At 39.2% G+C, this 21,607-nt stretch overlaps 1 protein-coding gene across 9 annotated transcripts in view; it reads right to left on the reverse strand.

Annotated features, from left to right (window-relative positions):
- nfyc (nuclear transcription factor Y, gamma) overlaps nt 1-21,607 on the reverse strand; it is a 70,299-nt gene that overhangs the window by 46,559 nt on the left and 2,133 nt on the right. For 2 of the 9 annotated variants that reach the window (XM_061931484.1, XM_061931481.1), the window contains exon 1: nt 5,298-5,435. The exons of 5 other annotated variants lie outside the window; for them this stretch is intronic. The gene's annotated coding sequence lies outside the window, so the exon portion shown is untranslated. Of the gene's footprint in view, nt 1-4,657; nt 4,861-5,297; nt 5,436-21,607 lie in introns of those variants that run through there. 2 more of the 9 variants (XM_061931482.1, XM_061931480.1) reach the window with 2 other exon arrangements.

A 21,607-nucleotide genomic window follows, 5' to 3' on the forward strand; every position in this document is an offset into this window, starting at 1 on the left:
TAAACACCTTTAAGTTGTTAACAATATTAACTATATGTATTAAACATTCTTGTATTATCATTAAACACCTTTAATTTTTTAACAATATTAACTATATGTGTTAAACATGCTTGCATTATCATTAAACACCTTCAACTTGTTAACAATATTAACTATGTGTTAAACATGCTTGTATTATCATTAAACACCTTTAATTTTTTAACAATATTAACTATATGTGTTAAACATGCTTGCATTATCTTTAAACACCTTTTTCTTGTTAACAATATTAACTATATGTATTAAACATACTTGTATTATCATTAAACACCTTTAATTTTTTAACAATATTAACTATATGTATTAAACATTCTTGTATTATCATTAAACACCTTTAATTTGTTAACAATATTAACTACCGGTATGTGTTAAACATGCTTGTATTATCATTAAACACCTTTAACTTGTTAACAATATTAACTATATGTATTAAACATGCTTGTATTATCATTAAACACCTTTAATTTTTTAACAATATTAACTATATGTGTTCAACATGCTTGCATTATCATTAAACACCTTTAACTTGTTAACAAAAACATATATTTCATAAATAAGTAAATGTAAATTATATATATGAATGAGGTAGACTTGATCAATTGAAAAGTAGCTCGCCTGCAGAAAAAGTGTGAGCACCCCTGGTTTAGTTGATTTGAGAGCTAGCTTCCGCAGCTAGTGGGTCCAAGAGGATGACTTCTGTTTTGTTTGATCAGCCGTTGTACTGCCGTGTTACAGACACCGTTTGGAAACTATTAAGGTATGTTACTCAACATTTACAAAATATTTGTGTAAATAACTCATTTCGCAACATAATCTGCGGTTTATAGTCCGGTGAGGCTAATATATGGAAAAATATGTTACCCAATTTTTCAGAGTATAAGTCGCACTGGCCGAAAATGCATAATAAAGAAGGAAAAAAAACATATATAAGTCGCATTTTTTGGGGACATTTATTTGATAAAAGCCAACACCAAGAATAGACATTTGTAAGGCTGCAGCTAACGATTATTTTTCTATCGATTAATCTATAGATTAATTTTTCGATTAATCGGTTAATCTATAGATTATTTTTTTTTCGATTAATCTATAGATTATTTTTCCTTTTACCGATTATTTTTTTTATTTAAAATGAAGATGAAAAAATAAATGTAGGCCAGTTTTTTCAAAAGGCATGGCTTTTATTTACAAAAAAAAAAGTATGGCCACTCAGTCAACATTGACAACAACATGACAAAATATTCTGTAACAATGTAAACATTTAAAACTTTTAACATTTAACAAAATTAAAAGTAGCTTATTTGCTTTTTAATGTGCAAATATAAAAGTAAACATCCAGTGCAAATCTTAATATTCTGCAATAGTATAAGCATTTCAAAAGTAAAAGTATTGCTTATTTTGCTTTAAAATGTGCAAAAATAAAGATAAACATCCAATACAAAAAAGTGCGTATTTCTTTGAATTGGCGCCGGGTATATAGTATTCGCATGCCTCGAATTACTGCCGGGTCAAACTCGTTTCGCAAAATAATTAGCGCATGCTTAGCATTACCGCCGGCTCAGGATTAACGCCGGGTCAAACTCGTTTCGCAAAATATTATTTTTATTAGCGCATGTCTAGAATTTCCGCCGGGTCTAACTCGTCACGTCACGAGTCATCATTTTCAAAATGGAGGAGGCTGATTTCAATCATTTTAAATCGCATAAAGGGAAGAAGATTAAGAGCTATTCAGTAGGATTTAAGGTCCAAGCTATTGAATATGCTAAATAGAACAGTAAGCAGCTATGTTTTATTAATATACCGTAGCTGCGTGTGTCAAATATGAGTCATTAAATGACTCCCGCCTCCTGCTGATAGAGGGCGCTAGTGATCCTTCTTGCGACTACCGGTACTGCAGAAGACCGGTGCTGCAGAAGAAGACAACAAGCAACAAGAGTGAGCAGCGATCGTTTGCTTGCACTTTTAACATGGAGGATTACATATCTAAAATAAAACAGTTTTCTAAACTGGACTTTCAATCGAAGCAGGAGGTAATAATTAAAGGAATATCTCCATCAAGACAGAGAGACTTTTAAAACTGAAGAAAGATAAGGAAGACTTCTATAAACAAGTTATCGATGCTTTTGATCAGAATACTCATTTATAAGTAAAGGTAAGACCATAATAACGTTTTTTTTTTTATTAAATGTGCTTTTCATGATGGTATCCTTACATCACTCAAATTTATAAGCGCAGGCCTAAATTTACCCCACGCCTTTTGGTAAGCGCAGGAGTGAGAAGAGGTTTTAAATTAATTAGCGCCACGGAGGCTATTCAAGGAAATAAGGTATGTGACGCGTCGACGCACAAAAACGGTGTCGACGTATTTACGTAATCGATGACGTCGACTACGTCGACGCGTCGTTTCAGCCTTAGACATTTGAAAGGCAATTTAAAATAAATAAAGAATAGTGAACAACAGGCTGAATAAGTGTACGTTATCCATCCATCCATCCATTTTCTACCGCTTATTCCCTTCGGGGTCGCGGGGGGCGCTGGAGCCTATCTCAGCTACAATCGGGCGGAAGGCGGGGTACACCCTGGACAAGTCACCTGCTCATCGCAGGGCCAACACAGATAGACAGACAACATTCACACTCACATTCACACACTAGGGCCGTTATATGAGGCATAAATAACCAACTGAGAAGGTGCCTGGTATGTTAACATAACATATTATGGTAAGAGTCATTCAAATAACTATAACATATAGAACATGCTATACGTTTACCAAACAATCTGTCACTCCTAATCGTTAAATCCCATGAAATCTTATACGTCTAGTCTCTTACGTGAATGAGCTAAATAATATTATTTGATATTTTACGCTAGTGTGTTAATAATTTCACACATAAGTCGCTCCTGAGTATAAGTCGCACCCCCGGCCAAACTATCAAAAAAACTGCGACTTATAGTCCGAAAAATATGGTATTCTTCTAAAATTTAGGGGGTGCGGCTTACATCCCGGTGCGCTCTAGAATCCGGAAAATACCGTGACTCAGATTCTGAAAAGGTGGAGAAGAGAACAGGGAAGAACGGGGAGATGACTTCACTTCCCTGCGCTATGACCTTACTGTGACCTTCCAGGTTGCTGCGGACTGCCGGCGTTTGCGTGACGTCACGGCAGCTGTGGAGAAGGTCAGCAAAACCAACGGCTTGGGCATAGCTTAGCCGTATGCTAACCACGCTAAAGCGCCGGTATGTTGTTCTGACAGCCGCAGTGTGATCCATTACAGTAGATGACGTTAGCGCGCTGGCAGCTAGCACATGTCAGAGCGGCAAACACAAGATGATGGATGAGAGGATGGTAGTGCGGGGTCAATCATCGACTACAAAAAAAGAGTTCCCATAGCCAAGAATGCCAGATGAACTACTAGGTAACGTTGCAAATGTTTTGCGATGTGAGCAAACAAGGCCGATGGAACGCAGTTGACCCTGCAAACTTTGCCCTTGCTTCCACTATGGCCAACTCCAGGAAGTGCTCGCCACCCATCTCCCAAGGTCATTCGGCAGAGAGAAGCGGGCGAGGGAGGAGGGGGAGAGGGAGAGAGATGGAATGGGTGGGGGGAGGACGAGAACGACAGGTTTTTCAACTTTCCCTGCATGCAGCACTGAAGTGACCCCGCACAGTCCAGGCCACTAGTGCACAGTTAGCACTCTGCTTTGGCTCGCACTTCCTCCCCACACATTTCCTCCTCGCTGCTGACATTCCAATCTCACATTCCTGTGACCTTCATCCGAGGCTAGGCCTCAGGAGAAGCTACCTGCACGCGCGCCAGGCCCGCGCCGGGCAAGGGCAAACGGACACAGGGGGCCTGTCCGCCGTGACCTTTGCGTTCCTTTTCTCCCTGACCCGCAAATGATATTCAAATCTCAACGCGAGACGACCGCCAACCCTGGGATTTGGCAGCGAGGGTTTCAACTTAGAAGTTATTTTTAGTCTTCCTCAAAATCTGCGGCACTCTTCCCCCCCCCCTAACCCCCGATGGGATTGTGTTTGTCAAAATGGAAAACTTTCAACGTGGGAAGAGGAAGAGAGAGGGGCGAGATTCCATCAGAAGACATCAGATCAGAACATTGTCCGTCCCATCTGGCGCGGAGGCCGCGGGGGGGGGGGGGGCTTTGGAGGTCACTTTGACCAGCTGCACCTCCGCCCCTTGGGGACCCCGACAGCCCCCTTCAGAGTTGTCACACACAACACATCTCCTTTCAAGATGGATGCCATCACCACTACATAGCCCTGCGTCAGCGTCTGCCGCTAACGTGTAAACAAGGACATTTGGGAGTGAGAAGGAGGGGTTAAGGGGAGGGGGGCGGAGTCGCACGCAGAGGTAATGCAGCCGGACCCCAGCGGGACATCGACACCGCCAGAAAAGTCAGGCACTTGTTGTGGAAGCCGTGCAGCTTTGCTGACAACTGATCATGTGACACCGCTGACGCCACACGGCGGGTCATGTGACACTGCTGACGCCACACGGCGGGTCACGTGACCCCGACTCCGCACGCCAACAACTCCGAAGTTCACCTTGAGGAGGGATGCGAAGAAACTTGTTGTCGCCGTGGTTACTGCGGTCACACTCACCCCGTGCCCTTCATGGCGGATGGTCGAGTCTCCTTGAGAGCGGCGAGAGAGAGAGAGCGAACAACAACTCTTGGGACTTCCGTCCAGTGTAGCCTGCTCGCAACAACACGCAAAAAAAGGCACTCTTGCGCCGGGACAAAAAGAAAAAGTAGCAGAAAAAGAAAAAAGGCTCCCGGCTCGGACATGGGAGCGAGCCCCCCCTCTCGTCCCACCCCTCCCCCCGGCGTGACATGACCTGCTGCCGAAACACGGACTCAGTTTCTGGCGGGTCTCCTCTGACCAAAGTGTCCCATAACACCCCCTCCTCCCCCGGCTGCGGTCCAGCAACACTCCCGACTCAGAGACGAAAGCAACCGCTGTGCTCCTTTACCTTTAATATTCAGCAGAAGTCAATCTAGCGTGCTACGTGACACCCAGGGTCCGCCTCCCCTTACGCCGGCAGCCAATGAGAGCGCGAGGCTCTCCAATGTCACTGGCTGTCATCTTGGCTCCGCCCCCACTTTCCCCCCGCCCACTGACAACCAACTTCCTGCTCGAAGTTACCTTGAGAGGCAGGATAGGGGTCAGGGGGAAAGAAAAAGAGGAAGTAAAAAAGCGTTGAAAAGAGCAAATAAAAGTTAAAAAAAAGGTGTCGTCTTGCCTCTGCATTGTTCCTTCCCCGCCTTCTTCGGCGCGCAGGTTGAGAACGCCTTCCCCGGGCTGCTCTCCGGCAACTGTTCCGCTCTTATTTACAATGTCAAACTAAATGTCTCCCCGTGGCCCCGCCTCCGCTGCGTCGCCATTGGCCGAGGGGGGTGGTGACGCGGGCGGCCGGGCCGGCCCTCACTGGCCGAGGCGGGTGTCAACGGGGACGCCGCGTGTTGCGTGCGCATGATTTTTGTAAAGTACGAGCGCACGAAGAAGGCGGCCGCGCCGTCCCATGCGTGTGCGTGCGTGAGGGACACGTGCACGTCCACACGCAGCGTTTGTCCTTGCTTTCTCATTCATCCTTGCTGGCGGACACGTCCAATGCAGCTAGCACGGTAGCAGCCTCAATGTGCTAGAGTGCAACAATTGTCACCACTTGAGGATGGAGGTTCCTTTTTTTTTTTTTTTTACATCAAATTATGATGATCATTTCTTTGAATACAAAAATATGAGCAAAACTTGTGTTTAAAAATTCAGTTTGTTAAAGGGGAACATTATCACAATTTCAGAAGGGTTAAAACCATTAAAAATCAGTTCCCAGTGGCTTATTTTATTTTTCGAAGTTTTTTTTTCAAAATTTTACCCATCACGCAATATCCATAAAAAAAGCTTCAAAGTGCCTGATTTTAACCATCGTTATATACACCCGTCCATTTTCCTGTGACGTCACATAGTGAAGCCGACACAAACAAACATGGCGGAAAGAACAGCAAGCTATAGCGACATTAGCTCGGATTCAGACTCGGATTTCAGCGGCTTAAGCGATTCAACAGATTACGCATGTATTGAAACGGATGGTTGTAGTGTGGAGGCAGGTAGCGAAAACGAAATTGAAGAAGAAACCGAAGCTATTGAGCCATATCGGTTTGAACCGTATGCAAGCGAAAACGACGAAAACGACACGGGAGAAAGCGAGGACGAATTCGGCGATCGCCTTCTAACCAACGATTGGTATGTGTTTGTTTGGCATTAAAGGAAACTAACAACTATGAACTAGGTTTACAGCATATGAAATACATTTGGCAACAACATGCACTTTGAGAGTGCAGACAGCCCAGTTTTCATCAATTAATATATTCTGTAGACATACCCTCATCCGCTCGCAGATTTCTTTGACTTTATCGTTGGAAATGCATCTGCTTTGAGTGTCGCAGGATATCCACACATTCTTGCCATCTCTGTCGTAGCATAGCTTTCGTCGGTAAAGTGTGCGGAACAAACGTCCAATTTCTTGCCACTTTCGCATCTTTGGGCCACTGGTGCAACTTGAATCCGTCCCTGTTGGTGTTGTTACACCCTCCGACAACACACCGACGAGGCATGATGTCTCCAAGGTACGGAAAACAGTCGAAAAAACGGAAAATAACAGAGCTGATTTGACTCAGTGTTTTTAATGTGTTTGAGAAAATGGCGGATTGCTTCCCGATGTTACGTCACATCGCTCCGAGAGCGAATAATAGAAAGGCGTTTAATTCGCCAAAATTCACCCATTTAGAGTTCGGAAATCGGTTAAAAAAATATATGGTCTTTTTTCTGCAACATCAATGTATATATTGACGCTTACATAGGTCTGGTGATAATGTTCCCCTTTAAAATACATTGTTTTAAAATTCAGCATAAAAAAGCCAGTGTATAAAAATTCAGTCTAAAACAAATGTAGTGTATAAAACAGGCCTGGGCAATTATTTTGACTCTGGGGCCAAATGTTGAGAAAAACATGTGTCTGGGGGCCGGTATATCTGATTTTTATGAACACTAATACAAAACCTCACAATAATGTCTTATTGAAAGCTAAAAACGTTATGACAGACCGCCTTAAAAAACTAAACGGAATTTTAATTGTTTTCACTGAAAGACACCCAGAATGTACATGAAAATAAAGAATGTGGGATTTACAATATTAACTATGAAGGATAAAACACTGAATATTGACAACTAGAGATGCCGATAAATGCGTTAAAATGTAATATCGGAAATGATCGGTTATTTTATTATCGGTATGTTTTTTTTTAAAATTAAATCAACATAAAAAACACAAGATACACTTACAATTAGTGCACCAACCCAAAAAACCTCCCTCCCCCATTTACACTCATTCACACAAAAGGGTTGTTTCTTTCTGTTATTAATATTCTGGTTCCTACATTATATATCAATACAGTCTGCAAGGGATACAGTCCGTAAGCACACATTATTGTGCGTGCTGCTGGTCCACTAATAGTACTAACCTTTAACAGTTCATTTGACTAATTTTCATTAATTACTAGTTTCTATGTAACTGTTTTTATATTGTTTACTTTCTTTTTTATTCAAGAAAATGTTTTTAATTTATTTATCTTATTTTATTTTATTAATTAAAAAAAAAGGACCTTATCTTCACCATACCAGGTTGTCCAAATTAGGCATAATAACGTGTTAATTCCACGACTGTATATATCTGTTGGTATCGGTAATTAAAGAGTTGGACAATATCGGAATATCGGATTTCGGCAAAAAGCCATTATCAGACATCCCTATTGACAACATATGAACATCACACCCCCTCTTGATTGACATATCTTACAATGAAGCGAAACACAACAAAAATGCAACAAACAGCGAAATATGAACGCGATGGGTAAAAAAAACAACACCTACAATCTGATTCTTCTGATATATCACTAAGCTTCAGAAGTTTGTTGTAAAAATCTCCTTCCGCGTCTGTCCCTGACACCCGCATTTCAGGCTGGCCGCTCTGGAAACACTCTGTGGAAACGCTCCCCACCCACACTGCAAGCTTGGTGCCTCGTCTGAGTTGCTGTGACTTAGATTATTACCACAGTAACTCATTAGGTTTCCATAGTAACTAATTAGATTACCCGAGTAACTGGTATATCATCCAAAAGCGCAGATTCCAACCATTGAAATACTTTGTATAGTTGAAGACTTTCGGTCATTAGAAAACATCACTGCACATCATAATGGCAGCTACACTTTCCATCTTAAACATCTACAAAAATTATTTGGGAATGTCCGGCGGGCCACATTGGAAAGCTTACCGGGCCGCATGTGGCCCCCGTGCCTTCATTTGCCCAGGTCTGGTGTAAAAGATTCAGTCTAGAACAAATTTAGTGTATTAAAAAAATCGCCTGCAAACTTGACACCTCATCGGCTGGTTCTGAGACAGGATCTATGGAGATTACATTTTTGTCTTTAGAAGAGCTTTTTTAAATAATGCTACAGAATTTTTTTTGCGTTTGAATTTTCCGAACTACATTTTTTTTCATTGAATAAAAATTTGTGAGCAAATTGTGTGTGTTTGAAACATCAAAACACGGGTTTTAGAAGTTGAGTATACAGTAGTAAAGGAGACAAACAGGCACTAGTTCTGGTGGCCCAATTTGATATTGTAATTAAACTGATATAAAGGTGTGTTATTATTGTTATTAGTGTGTCTCTTTAGCCTTAATTTACCAGTTTTGACTTTTGAAGCAATTAATACTTCTGCACAGAAATTTTTTACACTGAATTTTTTTTACATCAAATTATGCTGATCATTTCTTTGAATACAAAAATATGAGCAAAACTTGTGTTTAAAAATTATGTTTCTTAAAATACAGTGTTTTAAAATTCAGCGTAAAAAACAACAACCAGTGTATAGAAATTCAGTCTAAAACAAATGTAGTGTATAAAAAAATCGCCTGCAAACTTGACACCTCATCGGCTGGTTCTGAGACAGGATCCATGGAGATTAATTTGCGTCTTTATTACAAGAGCTTTTTTAAACAATGCTACAGAATTTTTTTAGCATTTGAATTTTGTGAACTACATTTTTTTTTCATTGAATAAAAATTTGTAAGCAAATTGTGTGTGTTTGAAACACCAAAACACGGGTTTTAGAAGTTAAGTATACAGTAGTAAAGGAGACAAACAGGCACTTGTTCTGGTGGCCCAATTTGACATTGTAATTAAAATGATATAAAGGTGTGTTATTATTATTATTGTGTATCTTTAGCCTTAATTTACCGGAAGTGTGTTTTGACTTTTGAGGCAATGAATACTTCTGCTCAGAATTTTTTTACACTGATTTTTTTTTACACTGAATTTAAAACACTATATTTTGATTAACTGAATTTTTAAAACACACAAATATGTTACTCACAATTTTTTTCCAATAAAATTGTCTGCGTTATTTGATGTACAAAAATTTAGTTCACAAAATTAAAACGCAAAAAATTCTGTTACATGAATTCAGTGTCCAAAAAAAGACACAAATAACTTCCATTGGATCGATTGTTTCAGTCTTAATTACCGGAAGTGAGTCTTGACTTTTGAAGAAACACTGATTTTTTTATACACTGAATTTTAAAACACACAATATTTGCTCAATATTTTTTTATTCAATGAAGCTGTCAGCAAACTTTTATGTAAAAATTTAAAAAATGCAGTTCACATGAATGCAAAAAATTAAGTTAAGTAAATTTTAAAACACAAATTTTGCACACTATTTTTTTTATTCAATGAAGCTGTCAGCAAACTTTTATGTAAAAATTTAAAAAATGCAGTTCACATGAATGCAAAAAATTAAATTAAGTAAATTTTAAAACACAAATTTTGCACACAATTTTTTTTTATTCAATGAAGCTGTCAGCAAAGTTTTATGTAAAAATGAAAAAAATGCAGTTCACATGAATGCAAAAAATTAAGTTAAGTAAATTTTAAAACACAAATTTTGCACACTATTTTTTTTATTCAATGAAGCTGTCAGCAAACTTTTATGTAAAAATTTAAAAAAAATGCAGTTCACATGAATGCAAAAAATTAAGTTAATTAAATTTTAAAACACAAATTTTGCTCTCTATTTTTTTAAATTCAATTAAGCTGTCAGCAAAATTTGATGTAAAAATTAAAAAAATTTAGTTCACATGAACGCAAAAAATTAAGTTAGGTAAATTTTAAAACACAAATTTTGCTCACTATTTTTTTTTATTCAATGAAGCTGTCAGCAAAATTTGATGTAAAAATTTAAAAAATGCAGTTCACATGAACGCAAAAAATTAATTTACGGACATTTTAAAACATACAAATTTTGCACACTATTTTTTTTATTCAATGAAGCTGTCAGCAAACTTTTCTGTAAAAATTTAAAAAATGCAGTTCACTTGAATGCAAAAAATTAAGTTAAGTAACTTTTAAAACACAAATTTTACTCTCTATTTTTTTTAAATTTAATTAAGCTGTCAGCAAAATTTGATGTAAAAATAAAAAAAATGTAGTTCGCATGAACACAAAAAAATAAGTTAGGTAAATTTTAAAACACACAAATTTTGCTCACTATTTTTTTTTAATTCAATGAAGCTGTCAGCAAAATTGTATGTAAAAATTTAAAAAATGCAGTTCACATGAACGCAAAAAAATTAAGTTACGTAAAGTCAGTGTCAAAAAAAGCTTTTTGTAATAAAGACACAAATTAACCTCCAGTCATGCAACAACAGTCAAACAATTGCTGCAATTGAACGCTAATTACAGCTCACATTAACAAACGACTGCAGAACAAAGCACCGCACGTTCTATTTATGGAGCAATGGGAAGGAAAACTCAACACATTGTTCTCCCGAGCCCTATACCAAACCAAGCTGAAAGCAACTTTTACATGTGCACAGGCAATGATGGCAATGACAATGTTCGCTCTTAAAGGGGCGCACACCTCAAACGCAGTGACCTTTACTTTAGGACACCCTGGAAAAAACATCACTGACTGTGTGTGTGTGTTGGGGGTGGGGGTGGGGTGGGGTGGGGGGGGGGTTTGGGGGGCTGGAAAAAGGATGGAGAAGGACACCGAGGAGAGCTGTCACAGGATGGGAGGGGGTCAAACAAGGGGAAGAGACTCCAGAGATCCTCAATGTTCTCTTTTCTATTTCTGTGGTGAGCGCGGGGACTGAAGCAGAAAGCTTCCACAGGAAAAAAAAAAAAAAAAAAACAACGGTAAAACCGGCTCCACAGCGTGAGCCGTGCGTCCATGGCGGCTCGCTGACAACACCTGTCAAGGTCAGGCTGGGAAGGAGACCTTCCCATGACCTGCACAGGCGAGCGGCGGTGGCATGTTTGGAGATAAACACTCGGCAGGCAGATTGCACGTTTCCTAAACACAAGCCGGCGTTTTCCTCTGCGTTTCAACCGTAAACATTCACACCACAAACACACACCTGCAGCGCACACAAGGTTAGATTTTACTCTCATCTTGTCCTTTAGACCAGGGGTCTTCTAAGTGCGGTCCGCGGTTCATTTTTTAACCGCCCGCGTAAGGAAGTATTATTGTTGCAAAACTATTTGCAAATTGCATATTTCAATCTGTGTGTCTGTAATCTGATTGACGTGTCCATGTACTTTTTTGTGTGTCCGTATCTTAATTTGTGTGTCTGTAATCCGATTCCCGTGTCCATGTACTTTTTTGTGTGTCCGTATCTTAATTTGTGTGTCTGTAATCCAATTCACGTGTCCATGTACTTGTTTGTGTGTCCGTATCTTAATTTGTGTGTCTGTAATCCAATTCACGTGTCCATGTACTTTTTTGTGTCCGTATCTTAATTTGTGTGTCTGTAATCCGATTCCCGTGCCCATGTACTTTTTTGTGTGTCTGTAATCCGATTCCCGTGCCCATGTACTTTTTTGTTTGTCTGTAATCCAATTCACGTGTCCATGTACTTTTTTGTGTGTCTGTAATCCAATTCACGTGTCCATGTACTTTTTTGTGTGTCTGTAATCCAATTCACATGTACATGTAAATGATAAATGATAAATGGGTTGTACTTGTATAGCGCTTTTCTACCTTCAAGGTACTCAAAGCGCTTTGACACTACTTCCACATTTACCCATTCACACACACATTCACACACTGATGGAGGGAGCTGCCATGCAAGGCGCTAACCAGCACCCATCAGGAGCAAGGGTGAAGTGTCTTGCTCAGGACACAACGGACATGACGAGGTTGGTACTAGGTGGGGATGGAACCAGTGACCCTCGGGTTGCGCACGGCCACTCTTCCACTGCGCCACGCCGTCCCATGTACTTTTTTGTGCGTCTGTAATCCAATTCACATGTCCATGTACTTTTTTGTGTGTCTGTAATCCGATTCCCGTGAGCATGTACTTTTTGGTGTGTCCGTATCTTAATTTGTGTGTCTGTAATCCAATTCACGTGTCCATGTACTTTTTTGTGTGTCTGTAATCCGATTCCCGTGACCATGTACTTTTTTTGTGTGTTTGTATCTTAATTTGTATGTCTGCAATCCAATTCACCTGTCCATGTACTTTTTTGTGCGTCTGTATCTTAATTTGTGCGTCTGTAATCCGATTCACGTGCCCATGTCCTTTTATTGTGTCTGTATCTTAATGTGTGTGTCGGTAATCCAATTCACAAATCCATGTACTTTTTTGTGTGTCTGTATCTCAATCTGTCTGTGTGTAATCCAATTCACATGTCCATTAAATCGTTTGTGTGTCTGTATCTTAATTTGTGTGTCTGTAATCCAATACATGTGTCCATGTACTTTTTTGTGTGTCTGTAATCCAATTCACATGTCCATTAACTCTTTTGTGTGTCTCTATCTTAATTTGTGTGTCTGTAATCCTATACACGTGTCCATGTACTTATTTGTGTGTCTGTATCTTAATTTGTGTGTCTGTAATCCTATACACGTGCCCATGTACTTTTTGTGTGTCTGTAATCCGATTCACGTGCCCATTTACTTTTTTGTGTGTCTGTATCTTAATTTGTGTGTCTGTAATCCGATTCACGTGCCCATGTACTTTTTGTGTGTCTGTAATCCGATTCAAGTGCCCATGTACTTGAGTGTCTGTATCCTAATTTGTGTGTCTGTAATCCGATTCATGTGCCCATGGATTTTTTTGTGTGTCTGTATCTTAATTTGTGTGTCTGTAATCCAATTCACGTGTCCATGTACTTTTATGTGTGTCTGTATCTTAATTTGTGTGTCTGCAATACGATTCACGTGCCCATGTACTTTTTGTGTGTCTGTAATCCAATTCACGTGCCCATGTACTTGTGTGTCTGTATCTTAATTTGTGTGTCTGTAATCCGATTCATGTGCCCATGTCCTTTTTTTTGTGTCTGCATCTTAATTTGTGTGTCAGTAATCCAATTCACGTGCCCATGTACTTTTTTGTGTGTCTGTATCTTAATTTGTGTGTCTGCAATACGATTCACGTGCCCATGTACTTTTTGTGTGTCTGTAATCCAATTCACGTGCCCATGTACTTGTGTGTCTGTATCTTAATTTGTGTGTCTGTAATCCGATTCATGTGCCCATGTCCTTTTTTTTGTGTCTGCATCTTAATTTGTGTCAGTAATCCAATTCACGTGCCCATGTACTTTTTTGTGTGTCTGTATCTTAATTTGTGTGTCTGTAATCCAATTCATGTGTCCATTAATTCTTTTGTGTGTCTGTATCTTAATTTGTGTGTCTGTAATCCAATTCACGTGTCCATGTACTTTTTTGTATGTCTGTATCTTAATTTGTGTGTCTGTAATCCGATTCACATGCCCATGTACTTGTGTGTCTGTATCTTAATTTGTGTGTCTGTAATCCAATTCACGTGTTCATGTACTTTTTTGTGTGTCTGTAATCCAATTCACATGTCCATTTACTCTTTTGTGTGTCTCTATCTTAATGTGTGTGTCTGTAATCCTATACACATGTCCATGTACTTTTTTGTGTGTCTGTATCTTAATTTGTGTGTCTGTAATCTAATTCATGTGTCCATTAACTCTTTTGTGTGTCTGTATTTTAATTTGTGTCTGTAATCCAATTCACGTGTTCATGTACTTTTTTGTGTGTCTGTAATCCAATTCACATGTCCATTTACTCTTTTGTGTGTCTCTATCTTAATGTGTGTGTCTGTAATCCTATACACATGTCCATGTACTTTTTTGTGTGTCTGTATCTTAATTTGTGTGTCTGTAATCCAATTCATGTGTCCATTAACTCTTTTGTGTGTCTGTATTTTAATTTGTGTCTGTAATCCAATTCACGTGTTCATGTACTTTTTTGTGTGTCTGTAATCCAATTCACATGTCCATTTACTCTTTTGTGTGTCTCTATCTTAATGTGTGTGTCTGTAATCCTATACACATGTTCATGTACTTTTTTCTGTGTCTGTAATCCAATTCACGTGTCCATGTACTTTTTTGTGTGTCTGTATCTCAGTCTGTGTGTCTGTAATCCAAATCACATGTCCATTAACTCTTTTGTGTGTCTCTATCTTAATTTGTGTCTGTAATCCTATGCACGTGTCCATGAACGTTTTTGTGTGTCTGCATCTCAATCTGTGTGTCTGTAATCCAATTCACGTGTCCATGTACTCTTTTGTGTGTCTGTATCTTAATTTGTGTGTCTGTAATCCCATACACGTGTCCATGTAATTTTTTTTGTGTCTGTATCTTCATCTGTGTGTCTGTAATCAAATTCCCGTGTCCACTAATTTGTGTGTCTGACTGTGTGTAATCAGATCTGCATGTGCGTGTTTCAATTTGTGTGTATGTAAAAAAAAATATTTAAAAAAATGGTGTTTCCGAATCTCGCGTGAAAAGACAGCCAATCAGGTTTCCTGCTTCACACAAATCTGAATACATAGACATAACATTTTCGCCACACACATCAGAATACACACAGACATTTTTTCCACACACACACAAATCAAAATACAGACAAATTAAATCATGCACATCTGATTACACACACACACAGATTGAGATATGCATTTGCAAATAGTTTTAAAGAGGATTTATTATATAGTTTCCAATAAAACTTGGGTTAAAACTAGGGATGTCCAAATGCTTTAAAGTGTAATATCGGAAATTATCGGTATCGGTTTCATAATTATCAGTATCGGTTTCAAAAAGGAAAATGTATGACTTTTTAAAACGCCGCTGTGTACACGGATGTAGGGAGAAGTACAGAACGCCAATAAAACTTAAAGGCACTTCCTTTACGTGCCGGTCCAATCACATAATGTCTACGGCTTTTCACATTCAAAAATCAATGCCAAGCATACTTAGTCAACAGCTATACAGGTCACACTGAGTGTGGTCGTATAAACAAGTTTAACACTGTTACAAATATGCGCCACACTGTGAACCCACACCAAACAAGAGAGACAAACACATTTCGGGAGAACATCGGCACCGTAACACAACATAAACACAACAGAACAAATACCCAGAATCCCTTGGAGCACTAACTCTTCCGGGACGCTACAATACAAACCCCCCGCCCAGCTCAACCTCCTCATAGTCTCTCTCAGGGAGCGCATGTCCCAAATTCCAAGCTGCTGTTTTGAGGCATGTTAAAAAAAAAAAATGCACTTTGTGACTTCAATAATAAATATGGCAGTGCCATGTTGGCATTTTTTTTTCCATAATTTGAGTTGATTTATTTTGGAAAACCTTGTTACATTGTTTAATGCATCCAGCGGGGCATCACAACAAAATTAGGCATAATAATGTGTTGATTCCACGACTGTATATATCGGTATCGGTAATTAAGAGTTGGACAATATCGGAATATCGGTAAAAAAGACATTATCGGATATCTCTAGTTAAAACATTTTCAGTATGTGTGTATCGTAAATTCCGGACTATGAGTCGCTACTTTTTTCCTACACTTTAAACCCTGCGGTTTATAAAACGGTCTGGCTACTTTATGGATTTTTTTTCCGCTGACGGACATTATGCAAATAGTTGTATTTTTAAAAACAAGCAAAGACACTGAAATGGTGTGTTATTGTTTGTGCTATGGTGGGTGGTTAGAGTTTATTTTGAACATGCACACAATTACCACAATTTCCACTTTCACTTTTGGAGCGGCGTGGCTCGTTGCCGTGCCAGCAACTTTTGGGTTCTAGGTTCGATCCCCTCTTCTGCCATCCTAGTCACAGCTGTTGTGTCCTGACCCACCTGCTTCCCACACTGGTTTAAATGGAACTTAGCGAATGGGTTTCACTATGTATAGTGCTTTGAGTCATGAGAGAAATGTGCTATATAAATATAATGAACAAAAAGGATTAGGAAGAAGAGATCTTGTTTAATCCTACCCCTTTTTGCATTACATAGCAATTGCGAACACGTGTGTTCACTTCCTGTTCTCAACTTGTTTACAATATACGACATAAATAATAGAATTAAAAAATAAATGAATAATAAATAGTGAAGTAAGTTGTATGTCATACGGTAATAGGAATAAGATTATGAATAAATTCAAAATGTTTATCATGGTTCTTCTTAAAATTCCATGATTTAATTCAACATACTGATATACCAAAGGTTTTAAGTGTTGTGCGTGCATACAAATGTTTGTAAAAAAAAATTTCTCTGAGGTTATATTTCTCCTCTTATTGAGAATAATTGTTGCACGTTCTTGGGTAGCAGGTTATAGTTTGCTTTGTGCATAATTCTGGCTGTTTGCAAATTCACTATGTTGTTGAATTTCAATATTTTTGACTCGATAAATAAAGGGTTTGAATATTCTCTCCAGCCAACATTATGTATTTTTCTAACTGACCTCTTTTTTCTGCAGACAGCACTACCGTATTTTCCGCACTATAAGGCGCACCTAAAAACCACAATTTTTCTCAAAAGCTGACAGTGCGCCTAATAACCCGGTGCGCTTTATTACGATTCATTTTCATAAAGTTTCGGTCTCGCAACTTCGGTAAACAGCCGCCATCTTTTTTCCCGGTAGAACAGGAAGCGCTTCTTCTTCTACGCAAGCAACCGCCAAGGAAAGCACCCGCCCCCATAGAACAGGAAGCGCTTCACCCGCCCCCATAGAACAGGAAGCGCTTCACCCGCCCCCGGAAGAAGAAGAAAAAACGCGCGGATATCACCGTACGTTTCATTTCCTGTTTACATCTGTAAAGACCACAAAATGGCTCCTACTAAACGATCCGGGTCATAAAAAGACGCAATCTCTCCATCCGCACACGGATTACTACCGTATTTCACAGCAACTGAACCGCACTGTGGAACGGGAGCACGTACGGTGAATATTCGCTCCACAGGGAATGAGAAGTCATCCTTCACTGTGGTTCTAGCTTGCCATGCTAACTTCCACTCATGGTGATATTCAAAAGGAAGACCTTGCCAAAAGAGACCTTTCCAGCCGGCGTCATCATAAAAGCTAACTCGAAGGGATGGATGGATGAAGAAAAGATGAGCGAGTGGTTAAGGGAAGTTTACGCGAAGAGGCCGGGTGGCTTTTTTCACACAGCTCCGAAGGCGAACACACCTTCACTAAGACGGGCAGACAGCCTCGGACGACATACGCCAACATTTGCCAGTGGATCTTAAATGCTTGGGCAGATATTTCGGTCACAACTGTGGTCCGAGCTTTCCGGAAGGCAGGATTCACAGAACAACAGCGACACTGACTCCCGATGACTTCTACGAGACGGAACCGGCCATTTTGGATACCACGCTTGCGCAACTTTTCAATTCGGACACCGAAGACGAAGAATTCGAAGGATTTACGAATGAAGAATAACTTCAGAAGGTGAGCGCTATGTTTATTTTGTGTGTTGTGACATTAACGTTCGAGCAACATTATGTTACTATTGCTCTACACCATTTTGAATTTTACTATGTTTGTGATTGCACATTTGCGTACATTTTGGGACAGAGTTGTTAGAACGCTGGTTTTCAATATATTATTAAAGTTTGACTGAACTATCTGACTGTTTTTTTGACATTCACTTTAGCGCAGCGTTTTTTTGACATTCACTTTAGCGCAGCGTAGGCGCGGCTTTTAGTCCGGGGCGGCTTATTGGTGGACAAAATTATGAAATATGTAATTCATAGAAGGTGCGGCTAATAATCCGGTGCGCCTTATAGTGCGGAAAATACGGTAATTATTGAGTGTTAATATGGATAATAGCAAACACTTGTATCGGAAACAAAATACATTTATAGTCGTTTAAAACATTTTACTTTCCGCGTTGAGTTGAATTTATTTTCAAAATATAATTATATGATAATTTTCAAACTTAATTTTGTTTTGCATATGAGTCGTTAATACATCGGTTTAAACTGTAGTGGTTATATTGTTACTTGGCACTTTTGTTAAAGAAGGCCCTAACTTGATAAGTCAGTTAAGTAATGTACAACTAGGGATGTCCCGATACAGGTTTTTGCACTTCCTATCCGATACCGATATTGTTTTTGCATTTCCGATCCGATACCGATACTGACCGATACCGATACTGACCGATACTGGCCTATCCGAGCATGTATTAAAGTTTAAAGTTATTTAGCCTACTTAGTTGTCAGAATCATGTTGAAAAGGGTTTTAGTACTCTTGATAACAACTAGCCAGCTGAATTAGGGGAGTTTGAATAATACACAATGGTTGGTAACAAGAAACTGACCTGTTTATTCAAGGATAAACACAAAATAGAGAAAATTATACATGACAAACAAAAATGGCATCATTGAGCTAGGGCTGGGGGATATGGCCTTTTTTTAATATTGCGATATTTTAAGGCCATATTGCGATACACGATATATATCTCAATATTTTGCCTTAGCCTTGAATGAACACTTGATGCATATAATCACAGCAGTATGATGATTCTGTGTGTTTTGATTGATTGATTGAGACTTTTATTAGTAGGTTGCACAGTGAAGTACATATTCCGTACAATTGACAACTAAATGGTAACACCCGAATACGTTTTTCAACTTGTTTAAGTCGGGGTCCACTTAAATTGATTCATGATACAGATATATACTATCAGATATATACTATCATCATAATACAGTCATCACACAAGATAATCACATTGAATTATTTACATTATTTATAATCCGGGGTGTGGAGGGGGGCGCCGGATGTAAGTGTCAAAAAGACAGCCAAAAGAGTTTGATATGAAAATAAATCTAAAGTTAAAATATAGGGTAGAAATGCACCCATTTGCAGGAAATGTAGTCTTGATTTTCAAAATTTTCTTTCAAGACTTGCATGTCTACATTAAAACATTCTTCTTCATACTGCATTAATATATGCTACTTTTAAACTTTCATGCAGAGAAGGAAATCACAACTAAAAAAATCACAAATGTTTTCATACGGTGTTGATGTGGAAATTTTTGCCTCTGCATTTTGATGGTGTGGGCGTGTGGCACCGAATGGAGATAAGCGTCTCGACAGACGTTACAATATTTGAACAATGATGATGAAAACTGTTTTCTCTGTCGTGTCCGTGTGTCGAAAATTGTTATGCGCTTATTTTTTTATTTGATTTTGTGCGTGGCATATAATTGCTATGCGCAGAGGGAACGTTGGTCACACGGCTGCGCTAGCATCACAGCTAATGTTAGCCATGCTGCTACCTCTCTGCTCGGGGAGGACGTATACGTATGTGACGTATGACGTGACAGTATGTGACGTGTGTAAGAAGGTGCGCTTGCTGTCTGTGAGAAGGAGAGACAAGAAAGAGTGAGAAGAGCCTGTCGTGTAATGCAAGCAGCTAAAAGCAACTGCGTGAGAATCCACAGACCTGTGGATGTGTTGAAGGTGTGCTGGAAAATGCAGAACGGAAATTAGGGAGCAGCAGAAAAGTGGAATGTATTATTTAAATCGGTGCGTTGGAAAACACGGATCAGAGTTTTTTTTAAACTGGATCTGGATCAGCATTTTCCCATGCCTTGTCGATACGCATTTTTTGGCAAATATCGGCGGCCGATCCGATCCAAATATCGGATCGGGACATCCCTATATACAACTCTACCTCTAATATTTGAAGGGCCCCCCCCAATCCCGTCCTGAAGATATTTTATTGCTTGTAATTTTGATTCAAGTGCAAAATTTTGCCCACAAAGTACATTTTATTGTTTTTGTTTGTTTGTTTAATTTAACTTGGAGATTTTAACGTTTTCATTCTAATTACAATGTTAAAATACATGAGAAATACCAGTTTATTGCATTTGAAAGGATATACATGCATTATTATTATTACATCAATGGTTAATTTGGCAATAATATCGTTTATCGGCAATAAATAGTACCGGTAGGTCAATATATCGTCAAGCAAAATTTGTTATCGATCCAGGCCTATTTATTAGCGCCATTGTTAGTTGACTTTTGTTTACTTACGACTTAAAATGCATAAAAGGATTGTGAATAATAGGCAAAATTCCAAAAATGTGTTGTTCCCCTTTTTAACAGACTGGGCATGTTTTGGTAAAGGAGAGTAATATAGTGGGTTATTCTCAGATATGTTGATACTATTGATATTGATGACATCTGGAACATGAACACATCCGTTTAAGGCAGGGGTGTCCAAGTCAAGGCCCGCGGGCCGAATGAACTATCTGTGGCCCCCGGGATGATATTTGATTAGTATTAGAACTGGCACGCAGACAACAGCCGCCTGTTGCTGTTTTGCACGCACCAATACTCCATCAGTGTTGGCGCTAGCAATGTTCAAAATGGGGTCCCAGGGACCCCATCAAGTTAGTGGGTGGCCGAGAGTGGAGTTGGCTCTCTTGGTTGCTTTGTTGGGTCTGCTCCTGTCTCTGGCCATGCTCCCTCCACCCCAGCAGAGGCCACCACAGTGTATATGTTTCTTTTACTTTTTATTCATAGCTGTATGTAGAAGTGGCTGGTTGCATCAGCTCTGCTCTTTTAATGTCTTTAATGTCCTTTGTGTTCTTTGATCTTTGAGGGATGTGTGCTATGGCTATGAGTTGTTTTTTCCCTTGGCCTCAGTCTGGAACCCCTCTCCAGGGGCCCAGGCTTAGACCAATTTTTTTTCCCTCACCCCCTCCCCATTGTTTACCTGTATCTCACCTTTTTTGTAAGGGGCGCCTGAAGTTGGCAGACCCGTCAGCGATCCTGTTCTGTCTCCCTGTAATGTTTGATCCTGTTCTGTCTCCCTGATCTTGAATGGGATTGTGCTGAAAATTTTAATTTCCCCTCGGGGATTAATACATTTTTTCTGATTCTGATGTCATAAAAATGGGGTCCCACAGTACATTTTTGGGGTCCTCACTTTTTTGTAACCGTTTTGAATTTTTTTTAAATAAATGTATCCATTATCTTGTTATATCTCACATTCTATATTGTGTTTTGGAAAAAGGTTGTCATAAATGTTACTTAATTTATCTAAAAATAAAATAATACAAAAGAAAACACATTTTTATGCTTATGTAAATGTATTCAGCTATAAACGTTCACTTTTTTCTTTCCTTCATGGATCAGAACTTTACCGCT

The sequence above is a fragment of the Nerophis lumbriciformis genome, linkage group LG37, assembly GCF_033978685.3.
Source record: "Nerophis lumbriciformis linkage group LG37, RoL_Nlum_v2.1, whole genome shotgun sequence".
Lineage (NCBI taxonomy): Eukaryota > Metazoa > Chordata > Actinopteri > Syngnathiformes > Syngnathidae > Nerophis > Nerophis lumbriciformis.